General features: G+C 40.7%; 1 protein-coding gene across 1 annotated transcript in view; it reads right to left on the bottom strand.

Annotated features, from left to right (window-relative positions):
• LOC138771964 (NXPE family member 4-like) overlaps window positions 1-19,164 on the bottom strand; it is a 48,786-nt gene extending 29,622 nt beyond the window's left edge. Inside the window, exon 1 of the mRNA XM_069951997.1 lies at window positions 19,083-19,164. The gene's annotated coding sequence lies outside the window, so the exon portion shown is untranslated. The remainder of the gene's footprint in view (window positions 1-19,082) is intronic.
• Window positions 19,165-21,999: the final 2,835 nt, after the last annotated feature.

The following is a 21,999-nucleotide window of genomic DNA, read 5'->3' as shown; positions in this document are numbered from 1 at the left end:
GAATCACTGCCAAAGTGGTGCACAAAAGCTTACAATCTATAAGAAAATAGAGTAGGGACAAAAGGCAGAGGACATAAAGTGCTTCCTTAATACAATGGTCCAGCCATATTTTCTAGGTAGGGTAATGTGCATAAAGGTGCAACAGCCAGGTGAAAACTGCTTATGTAATTTGATAGGCCTGCCTAAAAAGATGGGTACAACTGTAGATGTTAGGAATAAGTCCTGGGGATTGTATTCCAGATAACTGGTGCGGCACAAGCAAAGTCTTGGAGAGAACATGATGGGAGTTAAAAGGCCCCTGGGCCCCTAAATGTCCTTTTCAGTACTCAGCCCCTGAATGTAAATTATTACACAAGGTGCTATACCAAGCCAGAAAAAATTATCTTATGCAAATGGATAAATGATGGAATCTTCTTATTTATATAGTAGAAGGATATTGTGAATAGGTCCTTGTTCTATAAATAAAAGCTCATATTGTTTCATTAAGAGACTTAATAAAAGTCTTATGCAATATGGTCTCTATACTGGCTCTTTGCCTTCTCATACCATGCCCCATTGAGTGTGTTAAATATCAATTGAGAACGCCTCTCGTCTATATAGTAATTGAGAACGCCTGGTACTTGTTGGCACGCTATCTTTGTTCTATATTCATTGCGGAAACATTGTTATGATTTATTACAGGTGTCAAAGGAGCCAGATGACAAACAGAGGTGTCCCTTCTCTTTATTATATAACAAGCAAACAGTCCTCTATTGTATTATTATACACTCAATGTTCTTTCTGTAAAACCATGAGATTATGCGTACATCATTTACTGTGTACAGGAAGCAGTCGTATATTTACTTTGATGGCCACCCAAGTAGGCCAGGTGGTTAGAAATGAGACTCATAGGCATAGATACAAACAAGCTACACCAAAAGCATGGCACAGTTAGAGCCCTTGTTTCATAGGGAACAATGGTGCAAGGGTCCCAAAATTAGAGGATTTTGAGCATCCATAGGACACCCTTAATAAGATAACACAGTGTAATCACATTATTATGACCTGCAGCTAATATCCATCATGTGCAAAATGGACAGTAGCTGGAAAGGCTGGGAGTGACTCAATGAGGTCCTGGTAGGTATCCAAAGTCATCGTGTCTGCAGTGGATCCCGCAGCTGCTAAAGGGTGCACAGTGGAGGGTGCCATAGTTTGAACACATGGGTTGAGGGTTAGAGGTCTGTCTGAATTTGAGTATTTGATTATCGGTGGCTGCAGAAGTAAGGCTGTCTGGTAAACATGTATACAACTATTGGCTTTGTCCATATTTTCCAGGACTCCCTTGTGCTGCATCCATCTTTTTCAGTGCTGTACGCTTGGCTTTGGACACACCTGAGCATGCTCAAGTTGTGCTTATCTCTACTGAGGAGATCTCGCACATGCTCATGGGTTCAAGTCTGTGTCTGTCTGGGTAGTACGTGGATGTCTTGGAAATCTTCTTCCAACCATTGTCAGACATTTCCACAATTATGGCCTATGTTTTTAACCCCTTAAGGATCGCGGGCGTACATTTACGCCCCCGCTGCCTGGGCTTTAAAGCAACAGGGCGTAAATGTTCGCCCACGGTTTCCCTGATCGCTGTGTGTACACACACAGTGATCGGGGAAGATGGCCTGCTATAATGTATAGCAGGCCATCCCTGCTTGTTGGCACAGGGGGTGATTAACCCCCCCCCCCCCCCCGTGCTGACGATCGCCTCTATTGGCTGATCAATTCAGATCAGCCAATGGCAGCGATCTGCAGCTTTCCGGGTCATTGGTGACCCGATGACCCAGAAAGCAATGGCGGTCGGTGCTGTCCGAGAACGGAAGCTAATAATTGGCCTAATACGCCCAAATAAATAAAAAATTGTCCCTTTTCCCCCATCTAAATAGGTATGGCCGCCATTCCCATTAGAGACTTGCCATGATGCAATTACAAAGCCTCTGTGCAGCCAGGACAGTAGAAACCCCTCACAAGTTACCCCATTCTGGAAACTACACCCCATAAGGAATCTAACAAAGGGGGCAGCGGGGATATGGGCCCCTGGTGATGGGCACATTTGTGCTGTGAAAATGTTCTTCATTTGTGCCCATCACCAGTGGGGTCCATATGCTCACTGCACCCCTTGTTAGATTCCTTGAGGGGTGTAGTTTCCAGAATCACTTCTGGAAGGTCACTTGTGGGGGGGATTCCGCTGTCCTGGCAGCACAGGAGCTTTGTAATTGCGACATGGCCTCCATCCTCCATTCCAGCCTCTAAATGGCGCTCTGTCCCTTTGGTGGCTTGCCCTGTGCCCATATGGCACATTATGTCCACATGTGGGGTATTTTCATACTCAGGGGAAATAACTCTACACGTTTTGCGTTCATTTCCTTTTTTAACCCCTTGTGGAAATGGAAAAAAATCAAGGCTAGACCAACATTTAGAGTAAAAAATGTTTAATTTTTACACTAAATCATTGATCTTTGATTTTTTTCATTTTAAGAAGGGGTTAAAAGATAAAAAAAAACACCAAATGTGAAGAGCAATTTCCCCTGAGTACGGAAATACCCCACATGTGGACATAAAGCGCCATGTGGGTGCAGGGTAAGCCTCCAAAGGGAAGGAGCGCCATTTGGCTTTTGGAGGCTGGATTTGGCTGGAATGGATTTTGAGGGCCTTGTTGCATTTAAAAGGCCCCTGTGTTGCCAGGACAGCGGAACCCCCCCCCCACAAGTGACCCCATTATAGGAAAACTACACCCCTCAGGGAATGTAACAATGGGTGTAGTGAGCATCACCAGTAGGGTCCATATGCTCAGTGCACCCCTTGTTAGATTCCTTGAGGAGTGTAGTTTCCCCCACTTGTGGGGGGTTTCCAGAGTTTTAGCAGCACTAGGGGCTCTGTAAATGCGACATGACCCTTGAAATCCATTCCAGTAAATTCCAGCTTCCAAAGGCCAATTGGCGCTTCTTCCCTTTGGAGGCTCGTCCTGCGCCCGCTTGGCACTTTATGTCCACATATGGGGTATTTCCGTACTCGGGGAACTGCGCTACACTTTTTTTTTTTGTTTGTTTTTATTCCTTTTATCCCTTTGTGAAAATAAAAAATTGAAGGCTAGAACAACGTTTTAGTGTAAAAAAATCTATTTTTCTTTTTCCACGCCACATTGTTCTGTACCTGTGGGGTACAAATGCTCACCGCACCCCTTGTTACATTCCTTGAGGGATGTAGTTTTCTAAATGGTGTTTAGGTCTTAGGGGTGTTTTTTATGTTTTGGCACCCCAGAGCCTCTGCCAACCTGAAGTGGTAAGGTCAAAAATGACCAAATATAACGGAGGCTTTAAAATTCACTAAGCGCCCCTTTATATCTGAGGCTTAAGGTTGCGTCAAATAGCGCAATAGGACCACATATGGGGTATATCTATAAACTTCAGAAACGGGGCAATCAATATTGGGGTGCATTTCTCTGGTAATAGGTTTATAATTACAATAAAATCTCTGCACAGAAAATTAACATTTTCAAATTTCTTACACACTTAGCTTTTATTTCTGTGACTCCCCTAAAGGGTTAAAAAAACTTTCTGGATGTGCTTTTGCAGAGTTTGGGGAGTACAGTTTCTGAAATGGGGTGCTTTGTGGGGCTTTCTAACATACAGTCCCCTCAAATACACTTTTAACCTGAACAGGTCCCTAAAAATATCTGATTTTGAAATTTTACTGAAAATTTGGAAATTTGCTGCTTATGTTTTCTATTGTCTAAAAAAATGAAAGATAGTTTAATAAATGCTGCCAACACAAAGTAGACATGTTGCTAATGCTATTTAATATATAATTTATGTGGCATAACCATTTTCTGTATAAGCAGAAAAGTTTCAAAGTTGGAAAAATGCAATTTTTCTAAATTTTTCATGTTATTTTGTTTTTTTTTCTCATAAAGATTCATTATAAGTATCGACTCCAACTTACCAGAAATGTGAAGTACAATATGTCACGAGAAAACAGAAAATCTCAGAATCAGCTGGATAGGTAAAAGCACTCCTAAGTTATTAATGAATAAAGTGACACAGGCCATATTCATAAAATTTGTCTCGGTCCTTAAGGCCATTTCAGGACCGGTCCTTAAGGGGTTAAATACGACCATTGTTTTTACATTACTTGAACCTGGCCTTATGCTGTAAACCAGGACTTGCCTGATATGTGTTGTTTTTTTATTTTTTGTTTGTTTGTATGGCTTCTAATGTGACATATTTTTACAGATCTTCAAAAGATTTGGATTTTTATAAGTTTAAAGTCTACATTGAAGGGGTTATCCAAGCTTATAAAAAAATGTAAGCTTGGATAACCTGTGGAGCTGAAGTGCAATACCATGAAAGTAGACGTACTTTGTCTAATCCTGGATAACCCATATAAACCACTAGATTTCAGGACATTCACTATGTAAATCCATGTTTCTCATTCAAAACAGTAACCCAGTCTATAACGCTGAAGTTAAGCTGTTTTTTTTTTTATATATATTATGCATCAAATAAATTCTATGAAAAATAACAATCCAGATGTATTTGAAGAGTTGAGTCTACTTTCAATCTGGTTTCACCCGCCTACCATAAATTACATGGACACTGTAATAAGTCTAAGGTCTAAGTAACAAATCAAAGAATGTCAATAAAAGTGCACAATTCACATAACTAATGGTGCGTTTACACAGGCAGATTTATCTGACAGATTCTAGAAGCCAAAACCAAGAATGGATTTGAAAAGAGGAGAAATCTCAGTCTTTCCTTTATGACCCGTTCCCTGTTTACAGTCTGTTTCTGGCTTTGGCTTAAAAATCCGTCAGATAAATCTGTCTGTGTAAACGCACCATAAGCCTTCAAGCCCTTGTTAGGAGCCTTTTACCCTTGTTAGGAGCCTGTAGGAAGGTACATAAAAGTTACATGCATCAGCATTAGCCAGTCTCCAAATGTGGGGATAGGTTGTATTAATGTGGTATTTCAAGAAAAATTTACTTGTAAATTGTAAGAGATCACGGGGGTCTGACCTTCGAACCCCCTGGTGATCTCTGTATCGGGCCCTGGCTTCTGTGTTATGAATAGAGCCACGGTACGGCACTATTCATTCCTATGAAGGTGCTGGAGGGAGCAGAGTAAACACTTTTTGGTTTATTCAAATCTTTTCGGCACCTCCATAGGAATGAATATTCACGTACCGGCACCCACGGCTCTATTGAAAACACAGAAGCCAGGGGGCGATACAAAGATCCTGGGGGTTCAAAGGTCAGGGGTCCCCTGAAAACGTTTTCCTGTAAAACGGAACGCGTGGGACATCCCATACTCCACTCACCAGCCATGTTGCCTTTTTTACGTCTTTAATCTTTGTTGACCCAGTGTGCCTGCCATGTGGATTTGTTGCACTTGCACTTTACTTGTTATTTGATGCACTTTAGGCTTGGCCGTGTCGTTTATCTATTATGTATATGGTTATGTATCTACAGCTATAGTTAATTATTGGCAGACATGTGCAAAAATGATACTGCTATTTGTTCCTCTTTGCACCAGTAAAGGGTGACACACTGTGTTGTATTTGAGCCAGGAGTGGAGTTATGGTATATGTTTTAAGTGTTTTTAAGCTTTTGGAGGTTTTTGTATAAACATAATTGTTACTAAAGCATATTACTATTGTACATTATTGTGGTTGTGCAGTTAATATATAACTGCTTCCCTTTTCCTTTTGGTTGTTTGCTCTTGTTTGTAGCTGAGGGGCCAGCTCACCTTTAAGCTACCTGTGGTGCCCGCCTGGACTTTTGATGTTAACAAAAGACAACAAAGCAAAAATATCCAACTTTACAAAATAAAGTTAGAAGTAAATAAAGCCTTCTTTACCAAACCCACACCCTCCTGACTGATTCATCAGGTATATCAAGTAACTAGGTGCAATGAAGCCTAGATGCATTCATAACCTCCATAACCTATAATTATAGATGAATATCAGATGTATCAGCCGTATGATAGGACAATTGTTGGAAACTATTTTAATCTTGCTGTAAAGCATGTCACTAAATTCTGTTAAGAACAGCCCAGGTAATATGGAAGCCCCCATAACAGTGTACTAAAAGTGAAATTAAAAAATAATAATAATAATTTAGGTAATATTTAGGTGACACATTCCCTTTAACTTTACCCAGTTTATATTCAGTCTATATTGTCTAAGAATAGCAGTAGACCACCTGCATACACAGAAATGTTGTCTCTCCCCCCGCCCCCCCCCCCTCCCCCCAACCACCATCACTCCAAATCCCTTCTATATTTGTGTTCTTCCTGATTTTAATCGCCAAAGGCTTAGTGGCCAAACCAAGGTGAACAGGTGAGAGAGGACACCCCTGTCTTGTACCATGTTGTAACTGGAAATGTTACACCATTGATGTTTTACCATTAACAAAGATCAGAGAGGCTGGATTCAAGTACATCTTTACCCATTCTAAAAACATGTGACCAAAGCCAAACTTTTTCAGGGCAGACCACAAATACTGCCCCTCCACACTGTTGAACACTCTAACAGCATCCAAAGACAGAATGGAGAGGTGGCCTCCATTACTCCTCTGCATATTGGCATGTGCCCTTGATATATTATCTTTAGGGATGGTCCGAACCCTCTGAGGTTCGGGTTCGTATGAACCCGAACGCTCGGCATCAGATTCCCGCTGTCTGCCCGCTCCGTGGAGCGGGTGGATACAGCGGGAGGACCGCCTGGAAAACTGGGATACAGCCTATGGCTATGGCTGTATCCCAGTTTTCCAGGCAGTCCTCCCGCTGTATCCACCCGCTGCACGGAGCGGGCAGACAGCAGGAATCATTACCGAGAGTTCGGGTTCGTACGAACCCAAACCGAACTCGGTTCGGACCATCCCTAATTATCTTTTATAGACCTATTTGGCAGGAATCCACACTGATCCTTCACTATAAGTGTATCCATCACCATATCCATCCTATTCGCCAGGAATTAAGGCAGAATTTTTATATTAACAAAATCGCACAGTACGACGATGGATCCATCAGGTCTTCAACAGGCTTCAATATAAGCACAATATTGGCTTGGTACATGGAATCTGGCAAATGCCCCACAGAATAAGAGTGATTAAACTCTTTAAATAGTGGTTCCCCTCCTCTTTCCTCTTCTATCAACCCATCCGAGCCAGGTGCATTGTCTAAGACTATCCCTCTAATCATATTTTTTATTTCCTCCCCCTCAATCCAACCATTCTTTTCGTAACTCTAATATTGTTGGAGTCTCCACTAAAGCCATAGACTCCAGCTTATCTTTGTCGTAATGAGCCATGGTGCGATAAAATGATTCATAAAACCTTTCAAACAACTTTTGGATATCTAAAGGGCTATGAAGATCCTCCCCAACCTTATTTTTGATGATAGTCACAATATATTGTTTTCTACTATTAGCGACCATGTTTCATATCTTCCACGCTTTCTCCCAAAGTCTCTTACTATCCTCCGACCTGTTCTCTGTATATCTCTCCTCTGCTTCTTATACATCCCTTTTCAACCTTTCCTCTTTATATCTGAAGTTCTTTTTCAGTCTTTGTAGCTCCCTGAACAATATTCCCCTCAGATATAGCTGTGTCCCATACTGTCCTCTCCTCAGCGGACCCGGTATTTATCTCAAAGAACAATTGCCAATTCCTCCTTGATTTTATCATGCGTGTTCAACAACTTTAGCCAATATGGATTGCATTTCAATTTGTTCTCATCTCATTACCATTATCCTTCAATACACTCTTCAAAAGTACGTGATCTGAAATGCTTCTGCTCTCATAAGAGATACTTTTACTGAACTATTAAGAAATATATATGATAACCACTGGCCAAATCAACAGGTTTTACTATAAGCAGGGCCGTATTGACCATTAGGCACCCATGGTCCGGTGCCTAGGGCAGCACCTTATAGGAGGGCAGCACCAGGGAGCAGGGGGAAGGAAACAACTTTTTTATTTTTTTTTAGTCTCCCACCTCCCGTTCAGACTTGCGAGTAAATCTGGTGTCTTTTCAATGGGGGTGGGGTATGGTGGTATTAGTCATGTCTGGAGTGGTAGTGTTATCCAGTGACAGTATGGTGGTATTGGTCAGGTCTGGTATGGCAGTGTTATCCAGTGACAGTATGGTGGTATGGGTCCGGTCGGGTATGGCGGTGTTATCCAGTCACAGTATGGCAGTATTGTTCAGGTCTGGTGTGGCAGTGTTACCCAGTCACAGTATGGCGGTATTGGTCAGGTTTGGTATAGCGGTGTTATCCAGTCACAGTATGGCAGTATAGTTCAGGTCTGGTGTGGCGGTGTTACCCAGTCACAGTATGACAGTATTGGTCAGGTCTGGTATGGCGGTGTTATCCAGTGACAGTATGGCGGTATTGGTCAGGTCTGGTATGGCGGTATTATCCGGTCACAGTATGGCGGTATTGTTCAGGTGTGGTGGTGTTGTTTAGGTCTGGTATGGCGGTGTTGTTCAGGACTGGTGTGGCTGTGTTAAATGTGACGCCACGAGCTATTACCTACCAGTCTACCAATCCTGTGGTGAAAATTACTTCACACAATATGCAGACGGCTCTTGATTCAATGTGCAAATTTATATTTTCATCAGTTAAAAACCATGATAAGCACGTTTCTCCATGTAGAGAAATGTATGTGGCTGAAATCACACTCCCATTTCTTCCCCAATAGTCATGTGCTGTTACCAGGATTATTGACTATACTCCTATTGCTTACCGCATGAGGGTCTGATTTCGGCTGCATGTGGTGTCATACAGTATAAATGTGGGAACGCGGCCTAAGACTGATCAGATATCAATATGATGTTCAGAAACTAGAAAATCATGATGCTAATTGGTGAGTGAAGATGGGGCGTCTATAGGTTTAGTGCCTAGGGCAGCAGCTGGTAATACAGCCACGACTATCGGTGATTTGCTATGTAAGAAATCATTCAGTGCCTGAACTTTCTCAGTGTTTATATAAGATGCAAAATTGAAGACTATACTAATGTTAAAGGCCTATTACTATGGATTATTAGTCTGACTAATGAGCAAACCCTGATTTTTTTATCTGATTTTATTACTAAATTACATGAGATTTTGCTACCATCAGGTTGTCATTGGAGCTAGTTTCATTCCTGTATGAATCATCCTGGAGGTATGGGTGCGGTGATAAGGACTTCTAATTATACTGGAAAAGTCCGGAATATATTTTTATTATTAGAGGTTGACTTAACAGGTAATTACTTCCAAGTCCATTACGATTGCCACATTCAATTGCAGGGAACCACTATGGGTTGAGCTATGGCTCCTGTTTACCCAAATATATACAAGATGTCTATGCAAGGGAAGGGCCACATATTTGTATCCCATTAGTTTGGGTATGTCCTGAAAGGGTGGAAGTGTACAGATGTGTTCTATTTAGTGCGTTCCATAGAGGTGTTCCATCATCTAGACCTGGTTCCTTTACCAGTTTCTGAACATGATAGATCCAAATATCAAATTATTAGTACAAAGAATGAAGAGTTTGTGATTTCTAAATGTGATTACATTTAAGGATAATGTTGTATTGTATTAAATACCATAGTTGCCGCCTCAGAATATGATGAAATTGTGCCAACATAGCAATTTAACCCTAAGGCTGGGTTCACACTACGTATATTTCAGTCAGTATTGTGGTCCTCATATTGCAACCAAAACCAGGAGTGGATTAAAAACACAGAAAGGATCTGTTCACACAATGTTGAAATGAGTGGATGGTCGCCATATAACAGTAAATAACGGCCATTATTTCAATATAACAGCCGTTGTTTTAAAATAACAGCAAATATTTGCCATTAAATGGCGGCCATCCACTCAATTTCAACATTGTGTGAACAGAGCCTTTCTGTGTTTTCAATCCACTCCTGGTTTTGGTTGCAATATGAGGACCACAATACTGACTGAAATATACGTAGTGTGAACCCAGCCTAATACTGTAAAGAGCAGGGACTTCCCTGTAGTACATAGCATAACCCCTTCTATTACCACCATACTGATACTGACCAAACCAATTATACTAAAATGGATAATGCCAATAGTACTAGATTACAAGGTATTACCACCACATAATTTGTAATATCACCACATAGGCCTCCTCTCTATCCCAACATAGTATTGGATCACCCTCTTTGCCTGCATAAAGCATAGGCCCCAACTATAAGCCCATATAGTATAGGACCTCTCTAAGCCTCTACAGTACAGTATAGTCTGGGCCCCCCTAACAAAAGGGCCACTCAAAATTTGGATGTGACCCTATTATTAAAACGTAGCGTTCATTAATATCCAATAAAAGAATAATTTTAACATGAAGATTTATGTGATACTATTAAAAATACACTCATGGTCACCCATATATGCCCATACTGTAGTAGCTGCAGGCTACTATGCATAGAACAATACTGATGACCCAGTCCTATATTAAAAGCTGCATGGCTCCTCAACTAGTTTGACTTTGCAAAGAGCGTCTGACATAAGCCCTCCTTATGAATTTGCCCCCCTCCTCCTGATGACGCTCCATGTGGAGGGGTTATGCAGAATTAGATAAACATGTCCACTTTCTTCCCAAAACAGCACCACATTTGTCCTCAGTTTGGGTGCGGTACTGCAGCTCCAGGGAAGTGAATGGAGTGGTATTACCACACACAACCTGAGAAAAAGGCTGTCACTGTTTTTGGAAGAAAACAACCATATTTTTCAAATTCTGGATAATGCCTTTAATTTTATAGTAATGATTATGACCATAAAGTTACTACAAGTGTGTGCAAATAGCCATTCTAATATCAAGTCTAATTGAACACAATTAATCGTTAAAAAAAAACAAAGCAGCTACTGTACGGCATGGCAAACATATATACATACATACAGACATACACACTGTGCATATATACATATATACATATTTATACAGACATACACACTGTGCATACATACATATATACATATTTATACAGACATGCACACTGTGCATACGTACATATATACATACAGACATACACACTGTGCATACGTACATATATACATACAGACATACACACTGTGCATACATACATATATACATATTTATACAGACATACACACTGTGCTTACATACATATATACAGATATACACACTGCATACATACATACATACACACTGTGCATACATACATACAGACATACACAATGAATATATATATATATATATATATATATATATATACAGACCGACATATACAGAAATCCACACTGTGAACATACATATACAGTATATATATATATATATATATATATATATATATATATATATATTTATACAGACATACACACTGCGCATACATACATACATACATATATACATATTTATACAGACATACACACTGTGCATACGTACATATATACAGACATACACATTGCATACATACATACACTGTGCATACATACATACAGACATACACACTGTGCATACATACATATATACATATTTATACAGACATACACACTGTGCATACGTACATATATACAGACATACACACTGCATACATACATACATACACACTGTGCATACATACATACATTCACACTGCATATATATATATATATATATATATACATACAGACATCCACACTGTGCATACACACATATATATATATATATATATATATATATATATATATACATATTTATACAGACATACACACTGTGCATACGTACATATATACATACAGACAGACATACACACTGCATATATATATATATATATATATATATATATATACAGACATCCATACTGTGCATACATACATATATACATATTTATACAGACATACACACAGTGCATACAGACATACACACTGCATACATACATACATATATATACATACAGACATCCATACTGTGCATACATACATATATACATATTTATACAGACATACAGTGCATACAGACATACACACTGCATGCATACATACATATATATACATACAGACATCCATACTGTGCATACTGTACATACATATACTGTATACATATTTATACAGACATACACACTGTGAATACATACACATATACATACACACTGTACATACATTACATACATATCTACATACAGACATACACACTGTGCATACATACACATATACATATTTATACAGACAGACATACACACTGTGAAGACATGTATACATACAGACATACACACTGTGCATACATACGTACATATATATATATATACATACATACACACTGTGCATACATACATACATATAGACATACACACTGTGCATACATACATATATACATATTTATACAGACATACACACTGTGCATTCATACATACATATATACATATTTATACAGACATACACACTGTGCATACATACATATATACATATTTATACAGACATACACACTGTGCATACATACATACATATATACATATTTATACAGACATACACACTGTGCATACATACATATATACATATTTATACAGACATACACACTGTGCGTACATACATATATACATACAGACATACACACTGTGCATACATACATATATACATATTTATACAGACATACACACTGTGCATACATACATATATACATACATACAGACATACACACTGTGAATACATACATACATATATACATATTTATACAGACATACACACTGTGCATACGTACATATATACATACACATATACATATTTATACAGACAGACATACACACTGTGAAGACATGTATACATACAGACATACACACTGTGAATACATACATACATACATACATATATACATATTTATACAGACATACACACTGTGCATACGTACATATATACAGACATACACACTGCATACATACATACACACTGTGCAAACATACATACAGACATACACACTGCATATATATATATATATATATATATATATATATATATATATATGCAAAGGAAAAGTCCAGCAGTGTAGCGGATAAAATTATAAACGTCCTTCTTTATTTTCAAAACTTCACATAACAGGAAACAAACATGAGATTGTTGACGCGTTTCGGTGTCTCTCACGCCTTGTTCACAACATAGTATACCTTATACTGTTCCCCACATCATTATATGGGCGGTATCAGACATCACATGACACTTAATTAAAATCACAAACACATGATTTAAAAAACGCAAGTTGGGTACAGAATACAAACCGCAACAGAAACAAGAAGGATATGGAACAAAGTTATCATTTATAGTACAAAATGCGATGTAAACATACATAATAAATGGGCAATACTCAACATTTAGTACAGACATACACACTGTGCATACATACATATATACATATTTATATAGACATACACACTGTGCATACATACATATATGCATACATACAGACATACACACTGTGCATACATACATATATACATACATACAGACATACACACTGTGCATACATATATACATACATACATACAGACATACACACTGTGAATGCATACATACATATATACATATTTATACAGACATACACACTGTGCATACGTACATATATACATACACATATACATATTTATACAGACAGACATACACACTGCGAAGACATGTATACATACAGACATACACACTGTGAATACATACATACATATATACATATTTATACAGACATACACACTGTGCATACGTACATATATACAGACATACACACTGCATACATACATACACACTGTGCAAACATACATACAGACATACACACTGCATATATATATATATATACACACTCACCGGCCACTTTATTAGGTACACCTGTCCAACTGCAAGTTACCACTTAATTTCTAATCAGCCAATCACATGGTGGCAACTCAGTGCATTTAGGCATGTAGACATGGTCAAGACAATCTCCTGCAGTTCAAACCGAGCATCAGTATGGGGAAGAAAGGGGATTTGAGTGCCTTTGAACGTGGCATGGTTGTTGGTGCCAGAAGGGCTGGTCTGAGTATTTCAGAAACTGCTGATCTACTGGGATTTTCATGCACAACCATCTCTAGGGTTTACAGAGAATGGTCCGAAAAAGAAAAAACATCCAGTGAGCGGCAGTTCTGTGGGCGGAAATGCCTTGTTGATGCCAGAGGTCAGAGGAGAATGGGCAGACTGGTTCGAGCTGATAGAAAGGCAACAGTGACTCAAATAGCCAACCATTACAACCAAGGTAGGCAGAAGAGCATCTCTGAACGCACAGTACGTCCAACTTTGAGGCAGATGGGCTACAGCAGCAGAAGACCACACCGGGTGCCACTCCTTTCAGCTAAGAACAGGAAACTGAGGCTACAATTTGCACAAGCTCATCGAAATTGGACAGTAGAAGATTGGAAAAACGTTGCCTGGTCTGATGAGTCTCGATTTCTGCTGACATTCGGATGGTAGGGTCAGAATTTGGCGTCAACAACATGAAAGCATGGATCCATCCTGCCTTGTATCAACGGTTCAGGCTGGTGGTGGTGGTGTCATGGTGTGGGGAATATTTTCTTGGCACTCTTTGGGCCCCTTGGTACCAATTGAGCATCGTTGCAACGCCACAGCCTACCTGAGTATTGTTGCTGACCATGTCCATCCCTTTATGACCACAATGTACCCAACATCTGATGGCTACTTTCAGCAGGATAAGGCGCCATGTCATAAAGCTAGAATCATCTCAGACTGGTTTCTTGAACATGACAATGAGTTCACTGTACTCAAATGGCCTCCACAGTCACCAGATCTCAATCCAATAGAGCATCTTTGGGATGTGGTGGAACGGGAGATTGGCATCATGGATGTGCAGCCGACAAATCTGCGGCAACTGTGTGATGCCATCATGTCAATATGGACCAAAATCTCTGAGGAAGCTTCCAGCACCTTGTTGTATCTATGCCACAAAGAATTGAGGCAGTTCTGAAGGCAAAAGGGGGTCCAACCGTTACGAGCATGGTGTACCTAATAAAGTGGCTGGTGAGTGTATATATATATATATATATATATATATATATATACAGACATACACACTGTGAATACATACATATATACATACAGACAGACTTTACACACACAATACACATACTGTGCACATTGCAAACTTGAACACACAATCAGTCACTTACTTTTATAAATAAGCTGCTTAAATCTCAGGTGCAGACAGGTCCCCCCTTCCTACTGACAGCCAGCATCGTGCTCCCCTCCCCCCTCTGCACCGACAGCAAAGCAGGAAGAAAACAAAGTCCCTGTAAGGGGGCAGGGAGAGTTGGTTGGGTCCTTACACTGGGGGACAAGGGGAGGGGGCACCAGTGCCCTATGTTAACAGCAGCAAAGGCACCCCCTCTGAGTGAGACCTCAGCCAGCCCCTCTGAGTGAGACCTCATCCAGCCCCTTACAGCAGCAGCAATAATACCTCATGACAGCCCTGTGGGCTCCAGTCATCAGCAGACAGCCCTGCAGGGGGCAGCAGCTTCCTGTCCTCCTGGAATCTGCTCCTCTGCGGCACGTCCAGGAAATGACGTCAGCCGTCAGAGAGCAGGTTATAGGAGACAGACATGGCAGAGCGGCCCTATGTTGTTGTGGGGGGTGGGGGAACCAGGGGGAATATGCCGCCCAGCCCGAACTGGTAGAGGCCGAGTGAACAGCGCGGCCGGAGGCTGCGATATTCTCTCAACCACTGCAGGGGGACGATGCAAGTCTGCAGCGGGACTGGCGGCCCCACTGACTGCTAATCTTGGCGGCCCAGCGGGCATTTGCCTGCTCCGCCAGATTACCAATCCGGGCCTGATCAGAGGAGGCTTCTTTTCTGATCTGAGTTAAGGCCCTATTACACCAAAAGATTTCTGAGGGTACAAACACACACACCATATACGCAGCAGATACGCAGCAGATCTGCAGCAGATTTGATGCTGTGTTCAGTTATTTAGATCTAATCTGCTGCGTATCTGCTGCGTATTGCAGCAGTAAATACGCAGCGTATACGGAGTGTGTGTTTGTACCCTGACAGATTATCTTACTTATTTTTTTAGCCAAAGTCAGGAATAGATTTGAAAAGAGGAGAAATCTCAGTCTTATCTTTACAACCTGTTCTCTGTTTATAGTCCGTCCCTGACTTTGGCTGAAAAAAATCTGTCAGATGATCTGTCAGACATCTTTTGGTGTAATATGGCCCTTACTCACTCTTCCTATGTATATGTATATGCATTGCCCCCCCCTCCTGTGTCCCAGAATAGTAGGTATGAGGGTACTATTACACCGAATCGGCCGATTATCGCTCCATGTAATAAATACAACAATCAGCCGATGACAATGATCATCGGCTGATCGTTGATATAGGTTCTGACCTATATTCGTCGGGCACCGTCCGCGCACCGCTACGTGTAATAGCGGTGCGAGGCCGGCGACTGACGATAAACATTACCTATCCACGTTCCAGGGCTGCTGCGGTCTTCTTCTCCCCAGGTCCTGCGCGCTCCAGCTTCAAAGCGGCCGCAGTGGTCCCGGCCTGTGATTGGCTGAGCGACCCGTGGAGAAGAAGACTGCAGCAGCAGCCCTGGAACGTGGATAGGTAAAGTATATAGTTAAGCAAGGGCTGCAAGGACATAGGTAACGTCGTTTACAGGTATTATCGGGCCCCCATCGGCCCGTGTAATGCCACCCTAACTCTGTGTGTCATATTGTATTGAGTCCCCTTTATGCCCGAAGCAATATTAGGCCCTTCTGTGCAGCTCAAACATAGCATTAGGCCCCTCTATGCATCTGCTATACAGTAGGTATCCGCCTCTCTTAAGCCTCCATTCAGTAGATTCCCTCCCTGCGCCGATGCCACATAGTAGATGGCCCCATACAGTAGAAGCCCATGTGTTGCTCCCATACTGTAGATGCCCCCATCCCTTCCTGTGGTGTTCCCATAGTGTACATGCCACCATCTCCCCTGTGCTGCTCCAATACTGTAGTTTCCTCCATCCCCCATGCTGTTCCCATACTGTAAATTCCTCCCATTCCCCCAATGTGCTGCTCCCATACTGTATAGGCTCCCCATCCCCCCCCCCCCCTCTGCTGCTCTGATACTGTTAATGCCCTCCCATCCTCTCCATGGTGCTCCCCTACTGTAGATGCCCCCCAACCCTGTGCGGCTCCCATACTGTAGATGCATCCCCGTGCTGCTCTAATACTGTAGTTGACCCCCCCCCTGCTCCTATAATGCAATTGCCATCTGCCCCCCTATATAACTTTGTTTCCCATATTGTATTTAGTTCCCTTTATGCCTAAACAGTATTAGGCCGCTTTGTGCATTTCCAATATAGTATTAGGCCCCTCTATAAATCTATGCTAGAGAGCAGATACTGTATCTGCCTCTCTGAAGCCTTCATTCGGTAGATTCCCTCCATGTGCTGATGTCATATAGTAGGCCCCCATACAGTAGATCCCCCATGTGCTGCTCCTATAGTGTAGATGGCCCCATCCCCTGTACTGCGCCTATACTGTAGATTCTCCCATCCCCCATGCTGCTCCCATACTGTACATTCCCAGCACATACCCTCCCACCATGCTGCTTCCATACTGTTGAGGCCCCCCCATCCCTCCCATGCTGCCTCCATACTGAAGATGCCCCCCCAGATGCTCTAATACTGTAGTTGACAGTGATTGCCATCTGCCGAAAAACTCCCCCATGCTACTTCCATAGCAAATGGCTATGGCTAGAAAGTCATATAGATTTGTAATTTACTTCTACTTAAAAATGTCAAGTATTCCCATACTTCTCAGCTGCTGTATGTCCTGCACGAAATGTTTTCTTTTCAGTCTGACACCTCTGTCCATGTCAGGAACTGTCCAGAGCAGTAGCAAATCCCCATAGAAAACCTCTCCTGCTGTGGACACTTCCTGTCTTGGAAAGAGATGGCAGCAGAGAGCTGTGTCAGACTGAAAAGAATACATCAGTCCCTGCTGGACATACAGAAGCTGATAAGTATGGGAAGACTTGAGATTTTTAAATAGAAATAAATTATAAATCTTTACAACTGTCTGCAACCAGCTGTTTTGAAAGGAAAAAATTTTCGCTGGATAACCCCTTTAAGACCCCCAGACCAGACTGTATACTGATTCTCTTACTCCTTACAGCAGGACCCAAGGCAGGGGCACCCAGACAATAAACAGTAGCCAAAATCAATGCAGGTGAGTATATAGGATGCTATGTATTTCTTTCCTTATAGCTATATAAATGCTGTGTGCCCTCTATAGCAAATAGGAAAAAACTATGGGGGAGATTTTTCAAACCGGTGTAACTTAGAATTGTCTTAGTTGCCCCTAGCAACCAATCAGATTCCGCCTTTCATTTTTCAAAGACTCTGTGAGGAATGAAAGGGGGAATCTGATTGGTTGCTAGGGGCAACTGAACCAATTCTACTTTACACCATGTTTGATAAATCTCCTCCTATATATCTGGGTAAAGGAGAATAAAACAAGCTTACTCCTAAGTATATGACTGCATCATATTTCTGCTCTCTAGCCCATCCATTTACTGCTCCGTGCTGGCATCAGCAAAATCTATGCCACCTATTCACTGTACGCTAGATAGGCAGGAAATGTGGGTCCCTGGACAGAGGGGTCCAGATTGAGGTGGCTGCTCCCCATATTTAATGGGTAGTCAAAGCTTCTGCAGGGACCCCCTATTCATAGACCCTCCAAATGACATGGCTGTAAACAGTGCCCCCCTAACATGCTTTGTGTCTGGTACTGCACCTAAGCCCCATTTAAGTAAATTTATGTTAACTGGAACAAAAAAAGGGTGGTATTTACACTGCATTTACATGGTTGGAAACACTAACTCAGCAATCACCCCCTTGGTCCCTTAAAGACCCTCCCACCCAGCCAGTCCCTGAGATAGTCCCTAGTTAGCTATTTTGTTCATTTATAATATAGCTGTAACTATTTGGATACTATACTGTCTTTATCACAGAGTTTAGCCACAGTAGTTGATACCTGTGCAGGTTGCATCTATATAATATTCTGCTATAAATGTAGTTGACACTTACTTGTAACAGGTAAAGGTGGCTCCTTCAAATTTATATACAGGATTGTTGATTCCAGATGCCCCCAAAGGGATTCCAGTGTTTGGGAGTGTGACGCGTCTCACTATACCAAAAGGAAGCAAGAACTATGAAAACATAAAACTCCTATGGGAGGAGATCTTGGCAGAGTTGTAGGTTTAATGACATCTCGCACATGTGTCATGAAGGATATTTATATTGTTATTAAAATTCAGTGAATGGAGAAATAGTTAAACAAGGTAAATGCATAAAACCAGCAGAGCCGTGTGAAGCCAAATAATGGTGTGATCTCACCTGAATACAACGGGTTTGGCTAAAAACACAATACTAATCTTATAAACTTCTAAGAGGATCACAGCCTGATAAAAAGTCACTGATTTTAGGGGGATTTAAAGGGGTACTCTTGGTGTCGCTTTGTAAATCACTTCTATTTAAAGTGTCACTGTTGTTATAATTTCCACAATCTAAATAGACAGTAGTTGTGATATTAAGCAAGTTTTCAATATACATTCATTATTATTCTTTTTTTCTAGTTATCATGATGTAAAACAAAGCTATACTTACTTATATCCAGGTCCAGTCTCCTGAAGCTTTTTAGTCTTGTGCTGGTTAAAAAAAACAGACTAAACACATGAAGTCCCGGCCAATACAGAGAGTCAACATCTCAATGTGTCCATCAATCACATGACTGCCTTCTCTCTGTGAGCCCTCAGATGACCTGGGAAACATGAGACTTCCTGTTAGACTCATTTAAAAAAAAAAAAGTCAAAACACAGGAAGTGCCGTGTTTTCCATGATAACTACAAAAAAAAAATAAAATAATAATAATAAAAAATGTAAATTACAAATTTGCTTTATATCACATCTACTTCTGATTTAGGTTTTGAAAGTCACAACAACAGTGACACTTTAAGTCTTCCAGTACTGAGCAGCTGCTGTATGCCCTGTAGAAAGTCATGTATTTTTTTTAAGTCTGACACAGTGCTCTTTGCTGCCACCTCTGTCTGTGTCAGGAACTGTCCAGAGCAGTAGAGGTTTTCTATGGGGATAACATGCTTAATGGTTACTGTCACCGACACACTAACTTATTCAGTTTAGTCAGAATAACACTAAGGTACAACATGCTTACTGGGGTTATTCAGGATTATAAAAAAAAATATATATATATATAACTATTGCTGCAAAAACAATGCCACCCCTGTCCACAGGTTGTGCGAAGGATTACAGTTCAGCTCCATTCAATTCATTGGAACTGAGCTGCAAAACCCACTCCCAAACTGAGGACAAGAGTCATGTTGTTTCTCAAGGACATGTTTTTCTAAGCTGGGATAACCCCTAGACGACCCTGGACGTAACTGTACTTCCTGGGTGTTTCTCCCGCTATGAAGGGCGCTCCGGAGCGGAACGTGCTTCATAAGAGGTGGGGGCCGGCTGCAATCAGCAGCCGCCACCTCAGTGTTAATGACAGGCTGCAGCAATCGCGCTGCAGCGTGTCATTAACTCCTTAAACGCTGCAGCGTTTAAGTGTAAGTGACAGGGGGAGTCTGATCAGCGCTCTGGTCACTGAGCCTGCATAGGCAGGCTCAATCAGCAGAGCGCCGATAACACTGATCAATGCTATGCCTATGGCCTAGCAGTGATCAGTGTAAAAAAGTAAACAAATGTATGTAAAAGTCCCCCAAAGGGACTTCAAATGTGTAAGAAAAAAAAAAGTTAAAAACACTATTACACTACCCCAAAGCCTCTCCCCCTATAAAAGTTGAAATCACCCTCCTTTCCCATTATATAAATAAAGCATATAAAAATAAATAAATAAACATATAATATACCGTAGTGTGCGTAATTGTCCGATCTATTAAAATATAACAAGCGTCATTTTGAACAGTGAACAGCGTACACAAAAAAGAGGGAAAAAAGTGCACTGATTACCGATTTTATGTTACATTATATATATATATAAAAAAAAAATTAATAAAAAGTGATCAAAACGTCTGATCTTCACAAATATGGTATTAATAAGACTAGAGATCATGGCGGAAAAAATGACACCCCATACAGCCCTGTAGGTGAAAAAATAAAACCGTTATAAGCTTCACAATAGGCCCATTTTATTAATAATTAATTGCCAAAAAAAAGGACTTCATAAAAAAATATATATATATATATATATAACATTAGAGAATCTGTGTAACCTGCATATGGTTGTGTTCGGACTGACCTATAGAATAGTGGTATCATGTCGCTTTTACCATATAATGCATTACGTAGACACAGGAACCCCCTAAAAGTTACCATATTGCATTCTTTTTTACGATTTCACCAATTTATATCTTCATAAATAATATATTTGGGGTTCCAGCATACTTGTTATGGTAAAATAAAAGATGCCATTACACAGTACAACTATTCCTGTAAAAAACAAGCCTTTTACATGGCCCTGTAGATAGAAAACTGAAAGTGCGTCGTAATTTATTCATATGGAAAAGAGATGATCTATTTGTTTATTTGTTTTATGTGTTTTATATATTTTGTAATTTGTATGTTTTCTATATTAGTTGGACAACATGTTGTTGTCCCACTGTTTGTAAGGAAAAAATTATAAAAAACTTGCAATAAAACTATAGATAAAAAAAAGAAGAAAACTAAAAGTGCAAGAGCTCTTAGAAGGGGAGGAGGGAAAAACAAAAACACTAAGATCAAAATTTGCGCGGTCCACTGGGTCATTTTGGGCCTGGTCCTCAAAGGGTTAATGGCTACTGTCACTGGCATACAAACTTGGTGGTTTGGATAACACTGAGACACAACACACTTTAAGGGGTATCTCAATCTGAGTTTGTTATCCCCTATCCTATGTGCCAGGACCCCACCACCACCAGAGATAATAGAGATGCATTTGCTGCAC

This window comes from Dendropsophus ebraccatus, chromosome 14 (assembly GCF_027789765.1).
Source record: "Dendropsophus ebraccatus isolate aDenEbr1 chromosome 14, aDenEbr1.pat, whole genome shotgun sequence".
Taxonomy (NCBI): domain Eukaryota; kingdom Metazoa; phylum Chordata; class Amphibia; order Anura; family Hylidae; genus Dendropsophus; species Dendropsophus ebraccatus.
This window is presented reverse-complemented; position numbering and strand designations above follow the sequence as displayed.